The sequence below is a fragment of the Pan troglodytes genome, chromosome 9, assembly GCF_028858775.2.
Source record: "Pan troglodytes isolate AG18354 chromosome 9, NHGRI_mPanTro3-v2.0_pri, whole genome shotgun sequence".
Classification (NCBI taxonomy): Eukaryota; Metazoa; Chordata; class Mammalia; order Primates; family Hominidae; genus Pan; species Pan troglodytes.
In genome coordinates, this window is record NC_072407.2 from 66,186,195 (window position 1) to 66,206,661 (window position 20,467).

General features: G+C 50.2%; 1 protein-coding gene and 1 pseudogene across 17 annotated transcripts in view; one reads left to right on the forward strand and one right to left on the reverse strand.

Moving 5' to 3' along the window:
* The window catches only part of MARK2 (microtubule affinity regulating kinase 2), a 72,266-nt gene that overhangs the window by 30,949 nt on the left and 20,850 nt on the right, over window positions 1-20,467 (forward strand). Inside the window, exon 1 of one of the 17 annotated variants that reach the window (XM_063784145.1) lies at window positions 18,506-18,933. The exons of 15 other annotated variants lie outside the window; for them this stretch is intronic. The gene's annotated coding sequence lies outside the window, so the exon portion shown is untranslated. Of the gene's footprint in view, window positions 1-18,505; window positions 18,934-20,467 lie in introns of those variants that run through there. One more of the 17 variants, XM_024347224.3, reaches the window with a different exon arrangement.
* Window positions 12,553-12,651, reverse strand: LOC112204830 (U6 spliceosomal RNA; annotated as a pseudogene).

The window sequence follows — 20,467 nt, forward strand, 5'->3', positions numbered from 1 at the left end:
CAACGGCAGAAGGCAAGCTGGGAAAGGACAAGTGGAAGGGTAGCAGGCCCCAATTCTGCACACTGGAGAGCAGCTCTGAAATCCTGCCGGAGACTGTGCCCATAGAGGTGCCAGAGGCCCTAGGGAATGATGATTTATTTTGTATTTTGTATTTTTGTGGAGACAGGGTCTTACAATATTGCCCAGGCTGGTCTCAAATCCTAGGCTCAAGTGATCCTCCCACCTGGGTTCCCAGAGTGTTGGGATTGCAGACATGAGCCATGGCGCCCGGCCGGGAATGATTTAAAAGTGGGCACCAGCATTCTAGCCCTGACCCAGGCTAAAAGGGGTCACATGGAGCAGAGCTGTGCAAAGAGCTTTTGGGTGAGGAGTCACTCCGAGAAAAGCGAGAAGACTCTGACCCCGAGACTTCCCGTGGTGAGTTAGGAAAGCATTCTGGAGAGCCTGTTAGGTGCCAGGCACTGTGGCTGGGCACTGAAGACACGAAGTGATTTAGTCTTGGAAATTCCCTTATGCTGCTCTCAGTCTGTGTAATAGTGAACAAGACAGCCAACAAGAGTTGTGAAGGAGGCCGTTCAGCAAGCAATGAAGTGCTAATGCAGGAAGGCCCGAGCTGGGAAATGTCCGGAGAGACCCTGTGAAGTGATGCAGGGATCAGGAAAGCTTCCTGGTGGAAGCAATGTCTGAGCTGAGGCTCACCACAAAGAGGAATGGGAGTGACTACTAGAGGGAAAGTGTTCCAGGCAGTGGAAAGCTGTGGCCAAGACCTGGGGGGTCTGAGAGGCCATTGTACATTTGAAGACAGGTGGCTGGAACCCAGAGTGAGACTCTAGGAAGGGAAGAGAGTTAGTCTGGAGCTGCAGGCAGGGAAGGGGAGACAGCCAGCTGATAATACAGTGTGGGCAAAAATCCAGAAACCATGTGGATCTAATTTGATATCAATTTTACATGTATACGTGTATATACCTACACACACATACATAAAATCAGTTATGTTTGTGTGTGTGTATATGCATATTTGTGTGTGTGTGTACGTGCGTGCATACAGAAAGTTGTTTTTTTAAGGCATGCTTTAAATATGAAGCCATCACTTCCTTTTCCCAGTCCTGGGTGCCTTTTGAGATGAGTGTTGGTGCTCCCCCCACAGCCATGTGCCATCTTCTGGAGTAAGAGGGAGTGCTTTCACTGTGTGCAGGTGTGGCTGAAGAGTATTCACTGTGTGCAGGTGTGGGTGAAGAGTATTCACTGTGTGCAGGTGTGGGTGAAGAGTATTCACTGTGCGCAGGTGTGGGTGAAGAGTATTCACTGCCGGTGTGGGTGAAGAGTATTCACTGTGTGCAGGTGTGGGTGAAGAGTATTCACTGCAGGTGTGGGTGAAGAGTATTCACTGTGTGCACGTGTGGCTGAAGAGTATTCACTGTGTGCAGGTGTGGGTGAAGAGTATTCACTGTGTGCAGGTGTGGGTGAAGAGTATTCACTGCAGGTGTGGGTGAAGAGTATTCACTGTGTGCACGTGTGGCTGAAGAGTATTCACTGTGTGCAGGTGTGGGTGAAGAGTATTCACTGTGTGCAGGTGTGGCTGAAGAGTATTCACTGTGTGCAGGTGTGGGTGAAGAGTATTCACTGTGTGCAGGTGTGGCTGAAGAGTATTCACTGTGTGCAGGTGTGGGTGAAGAGTATTCACTGTGTGCAGGTGTGGCTGAAGAGTATTCACTGTGTGCAGGTGTGGGTGAAGAGTATTCACTGTGTGCAGGTGTGGCTGAAGAGTATTCACTGTGTGCAGGTGTGGGTGAAGAGTATTCACTGTGTGCAGGTGTGGCTGAAGAGTATTCACTGTGTGCAGGTGTGGGTGAAGAGTATTCACTGTGTGCAGGTGTGGGTGAAGAGTATTCACTGTGTGCAGGTGTGGGTGAAGAGTAGGCTGTCCAGGATTTCAATCCTTGGCTTTTGCTCTGCAGCAAGGGCTGGCTGAGGGCACTGTGAGGCTTCTTCAGGCCCAGGAGTCAGGCCCACTTTCCCTTTTCTCTTGAGGGAATGACTCAGAGAACGCTCCTGCCACCGGAGGTTCTGCAGGCTTTTGAGAGGCAGCCAGTGGAGGCTGATGGTAGCAGTTGGTGAGAAAGAGGAAGTATGTAGTGGCCATTCCTCCGGCCACTCCTGACAAATATTTCTGTCACTAAACAGCACCTCTCTGTGGCAGCCTTGGGCTGTGTTCTGGAAAGGGAGGAGCTTTCCTCTCCCTGTGGGAGGGCCTGTCATCTGTGGCTTCTGCTTTGCCCTTGGCCACAGACTAGATTGCACAACACAGCCAATGAGAGTCCCTCTTCCCTCACAAGTGCTTGGAGTGCAGACCTTAACTTACAGGGTTGTAGAAGTGACCGTGTTCCACACTGCAGGGTCCAGGTCACAGCCGGCGAAGCACATGAAAATTGACCTAAGGTTAGAATGTGATTGTCCTACTGGGAAAGGTTTACTGGGACAGCATTTCACTTCTGACTCCATAGGCTGTCGTCTCCTGCCAGGGAGTGAGTTTTGTTTCCATGCTTGTCCAGTCTTTACTGCTTTCCCTCCTGCCTTTTCCCAGAGGCCACAAACCTGCCCACCTCCTGCTATGTTCTAGTTCTGATAGGAGTACCGTTCAGAGTTCTTGGCAGGGGACCAACCCGCTTCTACCGTGGTTGGTTTCCCCTCCTTTTCCCAGCTTGTTTGATGTGCACGTTCTCCAAAATTCTTATGCAGCTGGTTGGCTCTGTAGTGCCCAGAGATTGGAGCTCCTGCAACGGGAACCCTGCCGCTTCCCTCCCTGGTTTTAGGGGCAGGGCTTGAAAATAGAGAATCATAATCTCCCTTCCTCCTCCTCCTCCTCTCCCCCACTTCTCTCTGCCCCCACCCCCACCCCCACCCTGCCAGGCAAACTGGAGTGACCAGCTCAGAGCGGGACTCAGTCCACCTCCCTGCTCTGCATGTCAGCAGTGATCTGGAGGAGATTCCTGGGCGCATGAGTATGTGAACTCTGGAGCACGTTACTGTCCCGGGCTGGCACTCTGTGGCAGGTGTGTGCACTCATTCTGCTGTTACTGGAGACCAGTCTCCTTAGGGGTGATGGTGACCCAGCTAGATGTCTGCCAGGTCTGTCCAAGGCCACCCTGTTCTCTAATAGCTTGGGAAATGGAAAGCACTTCTAAATACCCGTGCTCTTCAGAAGAGCTGGCTGGGTGGTTTGGGGAGTTTCTTCTTTGAATCTCTTAGAGTACAATATCCCTTTTTTCCCGAAAGCCAGGTTCTTTAGTTCCTAAGCTCCGTTCTCTTGTTGCTAACTTACTACCTTCAGTTTTCTTAGGTTGGGTGCATCTTCCCTGGCCTCAACAAGACAGTGGCTGAAAGGTCAAGAGAGTGGTAGCTGCTCCTTTGAGAGAAAGGGGATGTTGGAGTGGGAGCACAGGCTGCCAGCAGTTGTTTCACCTTCCCCCTTTGGCTGGCTAGGAAAGGGGCACCACTTTAGTCTTCTGCCAACCTCCACAGCCAGCTGTGGGAAAACCCAAAAGGAAACATCCTCTCGCTGCTAAGACTTGAGAGCCTGAGGCAGAGACCAGCCAGTAGCAGCCCGACCCTGCTGAATGGGGAGAATTGTTTATTTTATTTTATTTTTTTCTGAGACGGAGTCTTGCTCTGTTGCTCATGCTGGAGTGCAGTGGCGCGATCTCGGCTCGCTGCAACCTCCACACCCCAGATTAAAGCGATTCTCCTGCCTCAGCCTCCCGAGTAGCTGAGACTGCAGGCATGCGCCACCACGCCCAGCTAATTTTTGTATTTTTAATAGAGACAGAGCTTCACCATGTTGGCCAGGCTGGTCTTGAACTCCCGAACTCAGGTGATCCGCCTGCCTCGGCCTCCCGAGGGACTGGGATTACAGGCATGAGCTACTGTGCCCAGCCTGAAGATTGGTTATTTAGGGGCTGTGACAAATGGTTTTGCAGAGGAGCAGTGGAAAGCCTGTAACTTCACAGAGCCAGGGGTCAGCTTTTGTGCCATAGCCATATAGCTTCTGTGGCCTGTAGTGCCTGAGGCCAGGGGATCAGGTGCTGACCACCTTTCCCTCTTCCTTCCTGTGTCTTGCGGCCAGCGACTGTTATTGTCAGGTTGACCCTCTGGTTAGAGAGGATGACTTTGGCCTGGTGTCCAGACTCCCTGCTGCCTTATCCCCTCTGCCCTGGAACTGCACCTAAAAACAATTACTTTCCTCCTGATTCCAACATAAGTGGTCACAGAAAGTTCTGTTTTGGCATTTTGATTTCTGATTGGGAGCTTAGGCATCTGAGAATTGAATGCTTGCTTTATACAAATATACCCTTAAGACATCTCCTCTTTTTTCAGCCCTACATGCCTTGCTTGCGTATTAATTGAACTTGGGGCTTTTTAGGGACCTTATGTTGCCTACCTTCCTAGTTTCCCCTCCACTTCACCCCCAAAAAACCCAAAGAACATTGGAAAAATTGAGCAGTGCCTCAAGGTCACTTGATCATAAGTGGTATTTGGCATAGTTAACTGGTTTGGTGTTTGGTGAGAGATTTCTGCTTTATATTTGAGCAAAAAATTTCTTGGCGGGAGGCCTCTATGCTGTGTTGCCAATGCTTGCCCTGTGCACAGGGTTTGCCCCCTCCCCTCCCTTGACAGGTTGTTTTAATCCCCTTGTCTATAAACAAGTGCAGCAGAACTTGTCGGCCCAGCTCACATGACCTTGGTTATCTCTTTAACCAGCATCAGCGTTAGATACCACGGTCACTTGACATGGTAGAGCTGTCAGGGTAGAGTGGAGATACCAGCAGGAATCCTGGTCCACGAAGAAAGGTAAATGGGAGTGTGTGTGAGGCCTTAGGACCGGGTGGGAAAAGTCTGTTCCCATGGGGTAGGGCTTTCAGCTGTGAGAAGAGGATAATTTCATTCCTTCTCCTTTTTTAAGAGACTGTCTCACTCTGTCGCCCAGGCAGGAGTGCAGTGGTCTAATCAAGGCTCACTGCAGCCTCAACTTCCTTAGCTCAAGCAATCCTCCTGCCTCAGCCTCCTGAGTAGCTGGGACCACAGGTGCATGCCACCATGCCCAGCTAATTTTTTTTTTTTTTTTTGAGGTGGAGTCTCACTCTGTCACCCAGGCTTGAGTGCAGTGGTGCGATCTCGGCTCACTACAGCCTCAGCCTCCCAGGTTCAAGCGATTCTCCTGCCTCAGCCTCTTGAGTACCTGGGATTACAAGTGCGTGCCACCATGCCCAGCTAATTTTTATATTTTTAGTAGAGATGGGATTACACCATGTTGTTCAGGCTGGTCTGAAACTCCTGACCTCGTGATCCACCCACCTCAGCCTCCCAAAGTTGTTGGGATTACAGGCGTGAGCCACCACGCCCAGCTAATTTTTCTTTGTTGAGATGGGGATCTCATTATGTGGCCTAGGCTGGTCTCGAACTCTTTGCCTCAAATGATCCGCCTACCTCAGCCTCCCAAAGTGCTGGGATTACAGGTGTGAGACACTGTGGCCAACTTTCATTCCTTCTTTATCACCCTAAAATTTCTAGTTCTGGCATCTTGTTTATCTTTCTCAAATCCTGTCTGCAGGGGCCCAGGACATGCAGCTGTTTCAGGAAACGGCCCTTGAGGTGGGGCAGATGTATGCTAGTTCATGGGCTACAAAACCCAACACCAAAAATCCCATCGTCCTAAACAGTGACCTGTTATGTTGTGTGAAGGACAGTGGCGATGGGGGCCTGGCCGCCAGAGAGGCTGCTGGATTCTATGGCAGACACACTCAGGAGCTGGAAGTGTGGCTAAGCTTTCACCAGCACCATCACTTCCCTCCCCATACACATGCACACAGGTTTCCTTTGTCTCACAGCTGAAGAGGCAGCGCCCAGCTTCAGTAAGCACTGTGTATGAGAATGGACTTACACTGGCCACACTGTGTACACGCATGTGTGTGTAAAACACTGATCACATTTCCCATAAAGACTGTTGATTTGCAGAGTTTCCAGGCCCATACATCTAGGGCGGGATGTGTGTGTTTTCATCAGGGGAGAGTAGAGTGGCCTTTTGTGGAAGGGATAAAATGGTTGAGCTGCTGGAGACTTTTCTAGCTCCATTTATACAGCAGCCTTTCTGCCTGGGTGCAGACTTGAACCCAAGTCCAAGTTCAAGCCATGTGTGTAGATGACCAGAACTTAGCCTTCAACTTCAGGACTCTCCTGGAGAAAACATCCATCTCCTTTTGGAGATACAGAGAATTCATGATGAGCTTTGAGTACAGAAGTTCAAGTTATATTTTCTGGCAACCTACAGAATAAGTTGGGAAAGGATATGTAATTATAGAAATAACCAGCATGTCACCAGGCATTGTTGTCCGTGCTTTAGATGGTGTGGATATTTTGTAATTTCTGATTCTTTACCTACTGTTTTCAAGACTTGGTAGGGACCCCTTTATGGCTGTGGGGTTCTTTGTCCTTGGTAGTTAGCATGAACTATGTAGAGCAACAGAATGGGTAGCCGTGGCCTCTGGCCACCCAGCTAAATTCTACTGATGAGAGGTATCCTGGGTGGGTTTCTTCTTTGGGTCTTCATTTATGCCGCCATTCCTATTGCCAGTTAGAGCTGCCTTTTAGGATTTGTTGGGTAGGAGCTGTATTCCTCCTGGAGCCATCTTTTCTTCCCTGCCATCTCTGAGTGAATTCAGAGGTGGACAGCTACAGACTTGGCTGCTTGCCTCCTTCAAAACACCCAGCATTCCCTTGTCCACAGTCTGTGTAGCAGCACATCTAACAATGCCCAAAAGCGGCCCCCTTCCTCCCAGCCACTTGTTAATGGGTGGTTCTGGTTCCTGAGGGCTTCGACCAGTGCACGAGCTAATCTCACTGAAGAGTGCCATTCCCAGGTTCATACCACAGAAGTTAGAAAGCTCAAAGCCCAGGTCTTCTGCACCGAAGAGTGCCATTCCCAGGTTCATACCACAGAGGTTAGAAAGCTCAAAGCCCAGGTCTTCTGCTGCCTTGGGCCATTCCCTTCTCTTAGAAACCAGTTCAATCAGACTCTTTTTTTTTTTTTTTTTTTTTTTGAGACGGAGTCTTGCTCTGTCAACGAGGCTGGAGTGCAGTGGCATGATCTCGGCTCACTGCAGCCTCGACCTCCCCAGGCACAGGTGATCCTCCCACCTGGGCCTCCTGAGTACCTGGGACTACAGGTGCCCACCACCACGCCTGGCTGATTTTTGTATTTTTAGTAGAGATGGGGTTTCATCATGTTGGCCAGTCTGGTCTCGAATGCCTGACTTCAAGTGATCCGCCCGCCTCAGCCTCCCAGAGTGCTGGGATTACAGGCGTGAGCCACTGCACCCAGCCCAGACTCTTTTCATAGGATGCTGAAAGGATGAATTAAGTATAAAAAGTGCCTTTTGGCCAGATGCAGTGGCTCATGCCTATCACTTGAGAGGAGCTTGGGCAACATGGTGAAACCCCATCTCTACAAAAAATACAAAAATTAGTTGGGCGTGGTGGTGGGCACCTGTAGTCCCAGCTACTCAGAAGGCTGAGGTTGGGAGGATCACCTGAGCCTGGGGAGGTCGAGGCTGCAGTGAGCCAAGATCGCGCCACTGCACTCCAGCATGGTGACAGAGACCCTGTCTCAAAAAAAAAGTGCTTTTTAATAAGGTACACGTAATGGAAAATGGCTGTCATCTGGTTTGCCATACTCTGCTCCTAGGTAGAAAGTACAAACAGCAAGGGCCCCTTGGAGCAAAATTGTCATTGCCGCCAGTGAATAAACAGCAGTGGTTGGCTTTGAGGGGCACCTTCAGCCTAAAGCCATAAGCTGACATATACTCAGTCTCACTGAGAAGCTCGGGCTTTCCACTGTTCACCTAACTGCTGACAAATGAATCCTCCATTGATCTGGCAAGCTGGCCAGGATACCTGCCCAGGCCATGGCCACTTAGTAACAGGATCCGGTTCTCAGTGCAGGTTTGAGACTGCAGCAGCAGTGGCAAGCCCAGTAAGGCAGGTATGAAGCACAGCCCCCGCATCGGTTGCCTAGTAGGGAAGACAGTTGTAAAGAGCATTTGCCCCTGTTATGTCAGGGTACTGTTGCAGGTTGTCTTTTCTCCTCTAGCTGGAAGTTGTTCTACCCAGTCTTCCTTAATTAGCTCTTCTTTTGTGTAAGGCAGCACCCATTTAAAATTCTTTTCCTCCAGCCTCATTCCTCATCTCCATTTGGGTTTATATCTCCTCAGACCCTCTCTCCTACCCAGCCTTAAGCTCTACCCCAAATGCTTTGAAGCTCTCTTGTTCAAGTCTGTTTTTTTTTTTTTTTTTGAGACGGAGTCTCTCTCGCTCTGTCGCCTAGGCTGGAGTCAGTGGCACGATCTCGGCTCACTGCAAGCTCCGCCTCCTGGGTTCACACCATTCTCCTGCCTCAGCCTCCCGAGTAGCTGAGACTACAGGTGCCCACCACCACGCCCGGCTAATTTTTTGTATTTTTAGTAGAGACAGGGTTTCACCGTGTTAGCCAGGATGGTCTCGATCTCCTGACCTCGTGATCCACCTGCCTCGGTCTCCCAAAGTGCTGGGATTACAGGAGTGAGTCACCGCACCTGGCTCAAGTCTTCTTGATTCAAGCCCTCACCCAGAGCTTGAAGACTAGGGAGCCCCCGTGTCTGCTGCCCATGGTGCTTGGAGAGCAAAGATCTGTTCCTGGGTCCTGAGTTGGAACTCTGAATTTATTTCCTGTTCTGGGCTATGGTTTAAGTTTTAAGTACAATTCACATACCCCTTGAAATACTATGCTGGGACCTCATGGGCTGGCCTGAGAACACAGCTACCATTTGTAACATGTTTCTATGGAAAAAGAGTTCCTTCTCCGAACAGAACTTTTGGTACCTTGGGGATTTCTTGACTAATATGCTGCAACAGATTTGCATTTGCCTGTGGAAGTGTCTCTTTATTTTGTATTCAGCTGGGCACGGTGACTCACGCCTGTAATCCCAGCACTTTGGGAGGCCGAGGCAGGCAGATCACTTGAGGACAGGAGTTTGAGACCAGCCTGGCCAACATGGTAAAACCCCATCTCTACTAAAAATACAAAAAAGTAATCTGGGCCTGGTGGTGAGCGCCTGTACTCCCAGCTACTCTGGAGGCTGAGGCAGGAGAATCACTTGAACCCAGGAGGTAGAGGTTGCAGTGAGCTGAGATGACACCACTGCACTCCAGCCTGGGCGATAGAGTGAGACTCTGTCTCAAAAAAAAAACATTTAAAAAATCACATTTTGTGGTCATGGCACTATCTATCACACAAGTAAGTTGTCCTCCTATATGCCAAATGACAGAAAAGAAGCACCCTCCTCTTCCCACCCAGAAAGGTTGCTAGAGAGCTACCCTTGTCTTCTGTGATTGCCTTGAGGGGCAGGTTTGTCTGGGTTCTCCATGTCAGCTGATTTGATCCATAGTCCAGTAGCACCTGAAACAGGATGCCCTCATTCCACAACTTAGGTGCCCTCTCCTGCTTGGTTTTTTAATGATCTGCTACAGGAGAAAGATAGCACCTCTCCCTTCAGCAGGAGCAGCCCAGTAAGGGCTTGCTTCTAGAAAGATCGGCCAGTTGGATTTTTAGTGGTCACTTAAGTGGAGTAGCCACTTTGCATCCTGGCCCAACAGGGAGACAGTTCTGAGGTGAGGGTGGCAGTGACAGCCTTGGGGTGGTTTCTGATGTGCTCTGACCTCTGGCCATGGTGACTTCTGGAGCAACAAACTTTGTCCCAGTATTTTTTTCTGACATTTCCTCCTCCTTATTCAACTCCCTCTTTGAAACTGGAGGAGTAGGGAGGCAGTATTTGTTCACTTCCAGAGAAAGATGCAGCAGGAAGAGGCACATGTCTTGTTCTGCACTTTCCAGCAGCAATGCTGGGACTAGGGGGTCTAGAAGGCCTGTTTCCCAGCTCCAGGCTGGATCTTATCCTCAGCATACAAGCAAGTTTTAAGGAAACCACATTGGAAAGGGCAGAAACAAAGGGTTAAATCTGTACCCAGGTAGAAAGACTGTTGCATAAATGCTGAGGTTTTTTTTTTTTTTTTTTTTTTTGAGATCTCATGCTTCTTTTTTACTTTGTGTTGGCAAAAACCCCAGGAGAAGATGGGAGATTCTGGGAGGAGATGATTATGCTGGGTGAGTCAACTGAGCTCCCCAGCTGCCGTTTTTAGTTCTTTTGCTTTTCTGTAACAGGAGGCAGTTTGGGGAGGGGTTGGGGGCAGGGTGGGAATGCTGATTTTTGCAGCAGGACAGGAGGCAGGTGTGTATGGGTGAAATTATTTTGACACCCTAGAGTTAACCGGGCCTTAGAGTCAGTACATTTGTTCAAGTAACAAATATCAAAGCAGAACTCTTAGTGTGGCAAACAATAAATAATTGTCTCCTAGATTCTTATACAAGTCACTGTCCGTCCCCAGTTGGTAGCTCTTAGAATGGCTCGAGTTGCATTCATTGTCACAGCAAGACACAATGGTTTTGATAGCAAAGCAGTAGAGAAACTAAATGTAGAGAGGCAGAGAGAACTGTCTTAAGTGGGAGGACCTGGTGGTTGTCATGGGCAGCAGGAAGTTTGAAGGAGAGGGTTTTCCCTCCCATGAAAGGAAGGCTAGGGCTTGATTCAGGGGAGCAAGTGGGATGGGCCCTGCTGGTCCCTGGCTGTGCCTATATTCTGAGTCTGTCTCCAGCTCACCTTGGTGATCACTCACTTTTCATCCATCACTGGGATAGGGGATCTCGTGGCTCACTACCCTCATGGGTATTTTTTGCAGAGTACACTGATGTGGGCTATCAGTTATCAGTTGGTCCCAGAGACTGTCATGAAGACGTCGCAAAATGTTTTCTTATGTATTCATTTGTGCACATTTATTAATTCAGTACTTTATTGAATACTGTGCTGGGCATTGTTCTGGGCCGTGAATAAGACAGACCTGGCCTGGTGCAGTGCCTCATGCCTGTAATCCCAGCACTTTGGGAGGCCAAGGCAGGCAGATCACCTGAGGTCAGGAGTTCGACACCAGCCTGGCCAACATGGTGAAATCCCGTCTACTAAAAAAAAAAACAAATTAGCCAGGCATGGTGGTGGGCACCTGTAATCCCAGCTACTTGGGAGGCTGAGGCAGGAGAATCGCTTGAACTCGGGAGGCAGAGGTTGCAGTCAGCTGAGATCACGCCACTGCACTCCAGCCTGGATGGCCAGAGAGAAACTCTGTCTCAAAAAAAAATACCAAGGTCCCTCCTTTTGTAGTGTAGTCTAGCAGGAAGGACAGATAGTAACCAACCAACTTCAAGGGCAACGAATGCCTCGAAAGAGGGGAAATGGGGTTGGTAGCAAGAAATTGTGATCTTCCTTCCTCTACCCTTATCTCTTGGGGTCGAGAGTGGGGTTGAGAGTGGGCAACTTTAAAGATCAAAAAGTTGTGCCTCTCTTGTTCCCTAAGTATTGTAACATGGGTCAGCTAGGTGTGGGCACTGTTGGGCACTGAGGGTATATGAAGGTGAGGGAGATACTGGCTCTCATCTGTCAGAGCATGAGGGGGTTAAGGTATGGGGACACAAGAAATCAATGGGGCTGGGTGTGGTGGCTCATGCCTGTAATCCCAGCACTTTGGGAGGCTGAGGCAGGAAGATTGCTTGAGCCTAGGAGTTTGAGGCCAGCCTGGGCAAGATGGCAAGATGCCATCTCTATAAAAAAAATGAAATAAATAAAAAACTAGCCAGGCATAGTGGCACACACCTGTAGTCCCAACTATTCGAGAGGCTGAAGCAGGAGAATCTCTTGCACCCAGGAGTTTGAGGATGTAGTGAGCTGTGATTGTGCCATTGTAGTCCAGCCTGGGCGAGAGAGCAAGACTTCATCTCACAAAAGAAGAAGAAATGAAGAGTACAGATAGAGCGCTGAGAGTCTAGAGAAGTGAGTCTAGAGAAGTGAGTGACCACTCCCAGCTAAGACGGTGTCTGGATTTGAGATAAACAAGGGATAAGAGGACTTACCTGGATCACAGGAAGGCGCGTAGGATAGATGACCACTTTCCTTTTAGTATGTGTAGATCTGGGTAGCTCTTCGTACCACAATTCTGACCCATTCTTTTTTCTTATTATTTTTATTTATTTATTCAAAATAATAATTTTTTTTTGAGACAATCTTGCTCTGAGCCACCATGCCCAGCCTGAAATAATAAAAGTTTTAATCTTTTAAAAAATATGGGCCAGACTTAGTGGCTCACACCTGTAATCCCAGCACTTTGGGAGGCCGAGCTGGGCGGATCACCTGAGATCAGGAGTTCGAGACTAGCCTGACCAACGTGGAGAAACCCTGTCTCTACTAAAAATACAAAATTAGCCGGGCATGGTGGCGCATACCTGTAATCCCACTTACTTGGGAGGCTGAGGCAGGAGAATCACTTGAACCCGGGAGGCGGAGGTTGCAGTGAGCCGAGATCACGCCATTGCACTCCAGCCTGGGCAACAAGAGCGAAACTCTGTCTCAAAAAAAAAAAAAAAAAAAGGAATGCTTCACAAATTTGTGTGTCATCCTTGCACAGGGGCCATGCTAATCTTCTCTTTATTGTTCCATTTTTTTGTATATGTGCATGTACAGAGTGGTGGAGCTGGGTTATCACTACAGTCTAACTCCAGAATGACACCCTTCACTACTATACCATATATGGTGCCCCAGTATACAGCAGTGGAGCTAGGAAGAAAAGCCCAGTGTCTAGAGAGCCCAGAAAATATGCCAAGAACATATATACTAGGCAAAGAAAACGAGGTTAGGAGGAAGCCCAGCCACCTCAGCTGCACTGGTTAGGATCTGCTACCTCCCCACAGTCCTCTGTAAAGTGAGCCAGACCTCTATGCTGCAGGCTTCCTTCTGCCTACCCCCACCACCCCCATCCCCCAGAGCCCTGGGCTACTGGCAGGCTGGCTCTCCTGTGATATGGAGGAACTTGTTGGTCTCCATGGTTACGGTAACCCACTGGTATGGGAGGAACCGCATAAAGTGCGAGGCTGGCAGTGTGAGCTTCCCCCAGCCCTTGGCACCATGTGGTACTGGTATGTCGGCTGTTTCATGGACCTTTTCTGGGAGGAGGGAGTTAAGGAACTGATGAAGAAGGGAAGAACCCTGGCAGGACCACTGTCGTCATCCTCTGGGCCACACAGAGGGCGAAGGCATGGGCACCATGTCATTCAGCTACTCCTCCTGCAGGATGGTTTTATGTTAGGAAAGAGGGTCCTCTTTGCCTGATTGCCCAGCCATGGCAGAATTTGACTTTTCCTTGTTATAGAGGGAATACCAGGATGACAGGAATCAACTTAGCTATACTGGTACTTACAGTCAAATTTCTAGGTATTGTAGCTCTTCCCAGAGCCCAGAGAACCCTTGGAGAGGGGAAACAATGGTTCCTACCCAAAAATGAAGCTAGATAATAATAGAATACATCATCAAGACATTACTGAACACCAGGTTCTATGGTAAACACTGACATGGATTTTCCTTTTTTTTTTCCTTTGAGACAGGGTCTTACTCTGTCACCCAGGCTGGAGTGCAGCAGTGTGATCACGGCTCACTGCAGCCTCAGCCTACCTCCCTGGGCTCAGGTGATCCTTCCACCTCAGCCTCCCAAGTAGCTGGGATTGCAGGCACATGTCACCACACCCCGGCTAATTTTTGTGTTTTTTTGTAGAGCCTGTGTTTCGCCATGTTGCCCAGGCTGGCCTCGAGTTCCTAGGCTCAAGGGATCTGCCTGTCTTGGCCTCCCAAAGTGCTGGAATCAGAGGTGTGAGCCACCACGCCTGGCCAGATTTTCTCATTTAATCTTCACTCTAATTCTGTGAAATGGGTACAGCTAGTATCTTTATGTCCCAAATGAGGAAACAGATTTGGAGAAGTTATGTCACTTTGCTCATGTTCAGTCAGCTGGTAAGCAACAGAGGTGGGCAGAGCGACTATAGTAAGTTTTCTATATAGTTTACCTCTTCTAAGTTTCTGGAAGGCAGGAGCCAGATCGCACTGAGCTTTGCAACTGGAGCCAGGGCTCCAGAGTACTGCTCAACAAAGGTTTGCTAGGGCAACAGTAGCTGGGGATTTAGCGACCAGACCCCAACAAGCAGATTCTCAGGGATGAAAGTAGTCCTGGAAGCCTCTAAAGCCCTGGTTGCTCAGTAGAATCTAGTTTCAAGAGGAGCCCAGCATTTCAAGTGGCTCTGAAAACAGAGGAGATTTGGAGAGTGCTCTTTGCATTGTGGCTTCCAGGCCTGAAGGAGAGTGAGCTGGAGGTTGCTCTCTGTTCTCACCTCTTATGCCATGTCAGGTTTTTCCCAGGCAGGCTTGAGTCCTGGGGGAGCCCCGCCTCATGGCCCAGGCTGCAGTGCTGATCTCCCTGCCTTGTGGTGAGGATTGCAGCTCAGAGAGCTAAAGGGCAGTAAACCACCTTGGTTTTGGCTTTGTGCTTAAGTTGCAGGCTCTTCTGGTTATCCTTTGTGAAGGAGGTTCTTACCCTGGCTGGAAAGAGGGAGCAGCCCCTGCCTCCCATCTACAATGGGATAGTAAAGGAATGTGGCTGTTTCTCAAGTGGAACAGTCACAGTTAATTTTGGGGGTGGGAGCATCCAGGCATTCCACTGGTGAGTGCCTGCCAGTTTTACAAGCTCTCCTACACTGAATGCTCCTCTGGTTTATTGACTCTTGGCAGTTGATAGCGATAGTTGCTTATGGCAGTTGATAGCGATAGTTGCTCAAAATCAAAGGATGAAAAGACAGTTTCTGGATACAGTGAGGGAGGAAGGGTTAAAAAACAAAGGACTCCAACTCCCAGTTACGAGATGTCCCATATGGCCATGCGCAGTGGCTCACTCCTGTGATCCCAGCACTTTAGGAGGCCGAGGTGAGAGGATTGCTTGAGCCCAGGGAGTTCGAGACCAGCCTGGGCAACATGGAGAAATCCTGTCTGTACAAAAAATACAAAAATTAGCTGGGCTTGGTGGCCCATGCCTGTAGCCCCAGGTATTCAAGAGGAAGATCACTTGAGCCCAGGAGGCGAAGATTGCAGTGAGCCAAGATCGTACCACTGCACTCCAGCCCGGGCAACAGAGCAAGACCCTGTTTAAAAATAAAAAAATAAATAGGGACTTGCCACAGGCACATGACTTTTCTTAAGAGACAAAGTCTTGTGCTGGGAATGGTAGCTCATGTCTATAATCCCAGCACTTTGGGAGGCCAAGGTGGGCAGTTCACTTGAATTGTTGAGTTCAGTACCAGCCTGGACAAGCTTGCAAAACCCTATCTCTACAAAAAATACAAAAATTAGCCGGGCGTATTGCTGTGGGCCTATAGTTGCAGCTATTCGGGAGGCTGAGGTGGGAGGATGGATTGAGCCCAGGAGGCAGAGGTTGTAGTGAGCCAAGATCGTGCTGCTGCACTCTAGCCTGGGTGATAGAGTCATACCTTGTCTTGAAAAAAAAAGAGAGGCTGGGCATAGTGGCCCATGTCTGTAATCCCAGCACTTTGGGAGGCTGGGGCGGGTGGATTACTTGAGGCCAGGTGTTCAAGACTAGCCTGGCCAAGGTGGTGAAACCCCATCTTACTAAAAATACAAAAATGATCTGGACGTGGTGGCACGCACCTGTAATCCCAGCTACTTGGGAGGCTCAGGCAGGAGAATCACTGGAACACAGGAAGCGGAGGTTGCAGTGAGCCGAGATTGCACCACTGCACTCCAGCCTGGGTGACAGGGCAAGACTCCATCTCAAAAAAAAAAAGAAAAGAGGCCGGGCGCGGTGGCTCAGACCTGTAATCCCAGCACTTTGGGAGGCCAAGGTGAGCAGATCACAAGGCCAGGAGATCGAGACCATCCTGGCCAACATGGTGAAACCTCGTTTCTACTAAAAATATTAAAAAATTAGCTGAGTGTGGTGGCGGGCGCCTGTAATCCCAGCTACTCGGGAGGCTGAGGCAGGAGAGTCACTTGAACCTGGGAAGCAGAGGTTGCGGTGAGCCGAGATTGCGCCACTGCACTCCAACCTGGGCAACAGAGTGAGACTCTATCTCAAAAAAAAAAAAAAAGAGACGAGAGTCTAATTCTGTCACCCAAGCTGGAGTGCAGTGGCACGATCATAGCTCACTGTTATCTCCACCTCCTGGACTGAAACAATTATCCTGCCTTAGCCTCCCGAGTAGCTGAGACTACAGACCCATGACACCATGCCTGGCTAATTTTTGAATTTGGAGAGAGAGGGTCTCACTATGTTGCCCAGGCTTGTCTCGAATTCCCAGGCGCAAGTCGTCTTCCCACCTTGGCCTCCCAAAGTGCTGGGATTAAGGCATGAGCAACAGTGCTCAGCCCCGTGTGGCTTTTTTTTTTGAGACAGAGTCTCACTCTGTTGCCCAGGCTGGAGTGCAGTGGTGCAATCTCTGCTCACTGCAACCTCCACCTCCCAGGCTCAAGCAGTTCTCATGCCTCAGCCTCCGAGTAGCTGGGATTACAGGTGCACGCCACCACGCTCAGCAAATTTTTGTATTTTTAGTGGAGATGGGGTTTCGCCATGTTGCTTAGGCTGGTCTCGAACTCCTGACCTCAAGTGATCCACCAGCCTTGGCCTCTCAAAGTGCTGGGATTACATGGTGGGGGCCACCATGCTTGGCCCCCATGTGGCTTTTTATCTAAATCCTACCCTATCTCTTCCCAGCTTTTCTGTTTGAAGTCAGTGCTTTGTATTTCCTCAGTTTACAAAATCCCTTACTGTCTCCCACAAATAGGATTGAGGAAACAGTCCTTCTGTCACATTGCAAAGCCCTAGAAAAATGAAGGGACTAGAAAAATGAAGCTGTTTGATCCTGCTCTGGTTCTCAGTCTACCAGTGAGTGAAGGGCCGGAGGGCCCGGGCAAGCTTGAGCCCAGGATCCAGTGGGTCCACTGAAGTCAGGGCCCACTTTTGGGGGGCTGGGAAAAGGAAGGGTTGCTGTGGGACCACTGGGATAGGCCTTTAAACAGCACTTCACCATTGGCCTGAATCAAACATTGTCATTCCCAATGTCCCGAGCACCTTCCCTGAGTCTTCATACCTTCTGCCTCCTAGCTTATGGAGGAGGAGCCAGGGGCTTATCTTTTGGGGGAAATGAGAGCACGATTAGGCATCAAGAAGGGTTGATGAGAAACTGGTAAGGGGGACTGTCAACAACAGCAGAGTGCTGAAATGGTGACAAAAGCTCTGGGCTCCGGCCCCAGCTCTGTACTGAGAAGCTGTGAGATTTTGGGTAAGTCTCATAACCTCTGAATGCCAATTTCTCAATGGAAAACAGGGAGACTACCTACCCTATAGGTCTGCGTTTGGAGGAAACAAAGTGTAAGCGCTGGACATACAGTAGCATCAGAAATGCTGAATCCGTTGGCCAGGGCTCATGTGTAAGGCAAACATTTCTTGGCCACTCCTGAGTAGCATGATCTTGCAGGAATATATGCTTAAGTGCTGTGAGAGCACAGAGGAAGCTTTGCCCTTCCCTAGAGGGTTAATGGCTACCAACGTGAGAAGGTCACGGAGTTCCTTAATGAGAGGGAGCCTAGCCTAGAATAGGGGATGAATGAGAAATTGTTCTGAGAACCAGAGGCAAGGCTGCAACCAGCACATAGACAGGGGTCATTGGTCTAGAAGGGGAGTCTTCTCCAGATGAGAGACAGCCAGCTTGCCCTGTGCTCACCATGTGCCCAGATAGTGGGGGCTTAGCAGGAGGAAGGTGTGAGGAATCCCAGGCCTTTGGAATTCCTTGAGAAAGCAGTGTTGTTTTGAAGGTAAGGCAGGGGATTGGTGACTGGAAACTTGGAGGTGAGTGAGAACCTAGGGATGAACGTTCAGAAGCAGGGCTGGAAGGAACTTAAAAGGGACATTTGGATTGTTTCTAGCTTTTGGGCAAAATCTAGGATTAAACATGATTTTTTCATTGATAGAATGCTCTATCAGTGATAAAGGCTCTTAATCTAGAAAACATACACCTCTAGGGGGCTTTACAGAGTCCCCAAACTCCCTGAAATTATGCTCAAAATATTTTGTGTCTTAGTGGAATGTGCATGTTTCCAAGGTTAAGCACTGCTTTTTTAGGAAGTAGGAGGTCCATCCGCCACTGTCAGCTTGCTGGTTTCTGCTTACCCTCCTCCCCACTTCGTTCTTGAGGGGGTGCTTTGCTGGTCTTTGGCAGGGCCGCCACTCTGGGTCAGCACATCTGAGTCACACATATTCCTCCCCAGCCCTATTGGAGGCTTTGTCAAAGTCATCTGCCCCTACCCAGGTCCCACCTGCTACAGGTGAGGGTTTTATGACAGCCGTGGCTGCAGTGAGTCTCCTCGACCTCTCGCCAGCTGTTACCCAGCAAAGCACCTTGGGGAGGGTGGGGCTGCCCACTTCCGGGGAGGGAGGGAGGGGGAGGGGAGAAGGAAGTTGATCTAAACCCGCCTCTTTCTCTCTCTGTCTCCCTTCCTGCCCTATTCCCCTCCTGCCCCTTCCCTCCCACCTTGCTTCTGGTGTACCGTCCTGGAATTGCACGCGCTTCCTGACCACCAGGCTCTGGCCCTTGAGAAGCCAGCGGGGCTTTGTCCCTGTTGCTCTCCTTGCCAAACCCAGTCTCTCTGCTAGTGGTGGTTTCGGTTGCGACACCGTCCAGGTTCCCAGGCAGGAACCGCTCGGCCTGGCTGCTTAGCTACTTTTCACTGAGGAGGTGGTGGAAGGTGTCGCCTGCTCCGGCTGAGTAAGGGTGGCTGGCTGAGCCGGCAGCCCCCGCCCTGGGCCTGGCTCTTCCCGGCCTCTGTACTTTGCCCTCGCTGCCTGACAGGTTCTGCTGTGGGCTCTGCTGAATGGAAGTCGCTGGTAGTCCTTTTCCCTTTCTCCAGTCGGGTATGTTGTCCCCCTTTTTACTCTAGGATTGCCTCCTCCTCTTTTCTTTCCTCTCATCTCAAACATAGGATCTTTAGAGAGTTGCTAAGGGGTGCCCTGCCTGAGTCCAGTATAGTAATATTCATGGGAAGGGTGTCCAGATGTGGAAGAGGCATTGACTAGGAAAGGAAGAGGGGGCACATACCAGAAGGGTCTCCCCTGAGAACAAGCGGCTTGACAAGTGGACGAGGAGGGGCTGGTGGGAGGCAGAGGCCTGAGGCCTCAGAGAGGATGCTCCCGTGCTACAGTGAGGGGGAGCCTAGGATCTGGGGCCATCGCCCAGGACTGGTGCCCAAGGGACACTTTTCTCCCCCAACTCTATAGTGCCTGGCTTACTCTGCTTCTGGCCAGGGAATATCACCCCTCCTGGTTTGGCCCCTTCTCAGCCCTCGGGAAGCCAAAGGACACTTGAGGCCAGCCCTGAATGCAGAGCCCCAAAGCATGAGCTTCTCCATGGGACAACTGTTGGTAGGAGCCTCCAGCATTAGGGCAGGGGCCCTGCCTACCTGAGTCAGCGCCAGGCCTCTCGGGGTGGAGGCTGTCTTCCGGGCAAGCCTGACAACACACCTAGGCCGAGTCTGAGATCCCAGGCGGAAGGGGCCTGACAGGCCCAGTGGATGCAAAACTATCTTTTTATTTTCTCCTCCATGTCCTGCCTTCTCTCTTCCTCTCAGTAGCAGACCCCAAAGCTGTTTCAGCCCTACTTCTGAATCAGGCCTGCTTAGTGACTGCTTGGTTTGCCTTTTGGTTCCAAATAACTGCCTTGCAGGGTGACCCCTTATTCTTTCTAAAGGCTACTTGAGAGCCATAGGGGCTACTCTTGACAGACCTCCTCCATCCTTCAGGGCCTGTCTGGAGTATGATATAGGCCAGAGCTTTGGGAGTGCCTGGTGCGCCACGTCTTACTATAAGCAGGGAGGATGGTGGTAGAGGGGAGAGCGTGGCTTTTGCCAGGTCCTATTGAGTTGGCCCAGCAGGGCAGCTAATCCTCAGCCTGCCATCCTGTTGGTGAGACCCAGGGCCAAGCTGAATGGTGCAGCCAGAACCAAAAAAGAGAAACTCTCTCTCCATATTAGCCACTGCATACTCTTACCTCTTTATCCTTCAGGGAAGAAGCTAGGTGAGGAAGTTGCCTCACTTGGGGCCTTGGCCCAAGAAGCATTTCTGTTGGAGACTCTCTCTTCTCTTTTCCCTTTTTCTTTTCTCTGCTTCCTTCCAGCGGCTTGCCTCCTTACCCTGGGTCACATCCCTGCTGTGGGAAACATCTTACAGCATAGAAGAAGGGGTGCAGGGGTAAGTAAGGGAAGGATTGAGCACTTGGAGTCCTCTGAGTTGGATGGTTCAGTCCCGAAAAGGGGGTTGGTGACTTTGGAGCAGGGGATCAAAGAGCAAGCACCAGTGCTTGTTGCTTCTCTGGCTCCTGAACAAGCAGAACCTCCTCTCTTTCCCTGTCCTGGATACCCAGTGTGGGACCAGCCCTTCACAGCCACCCTGT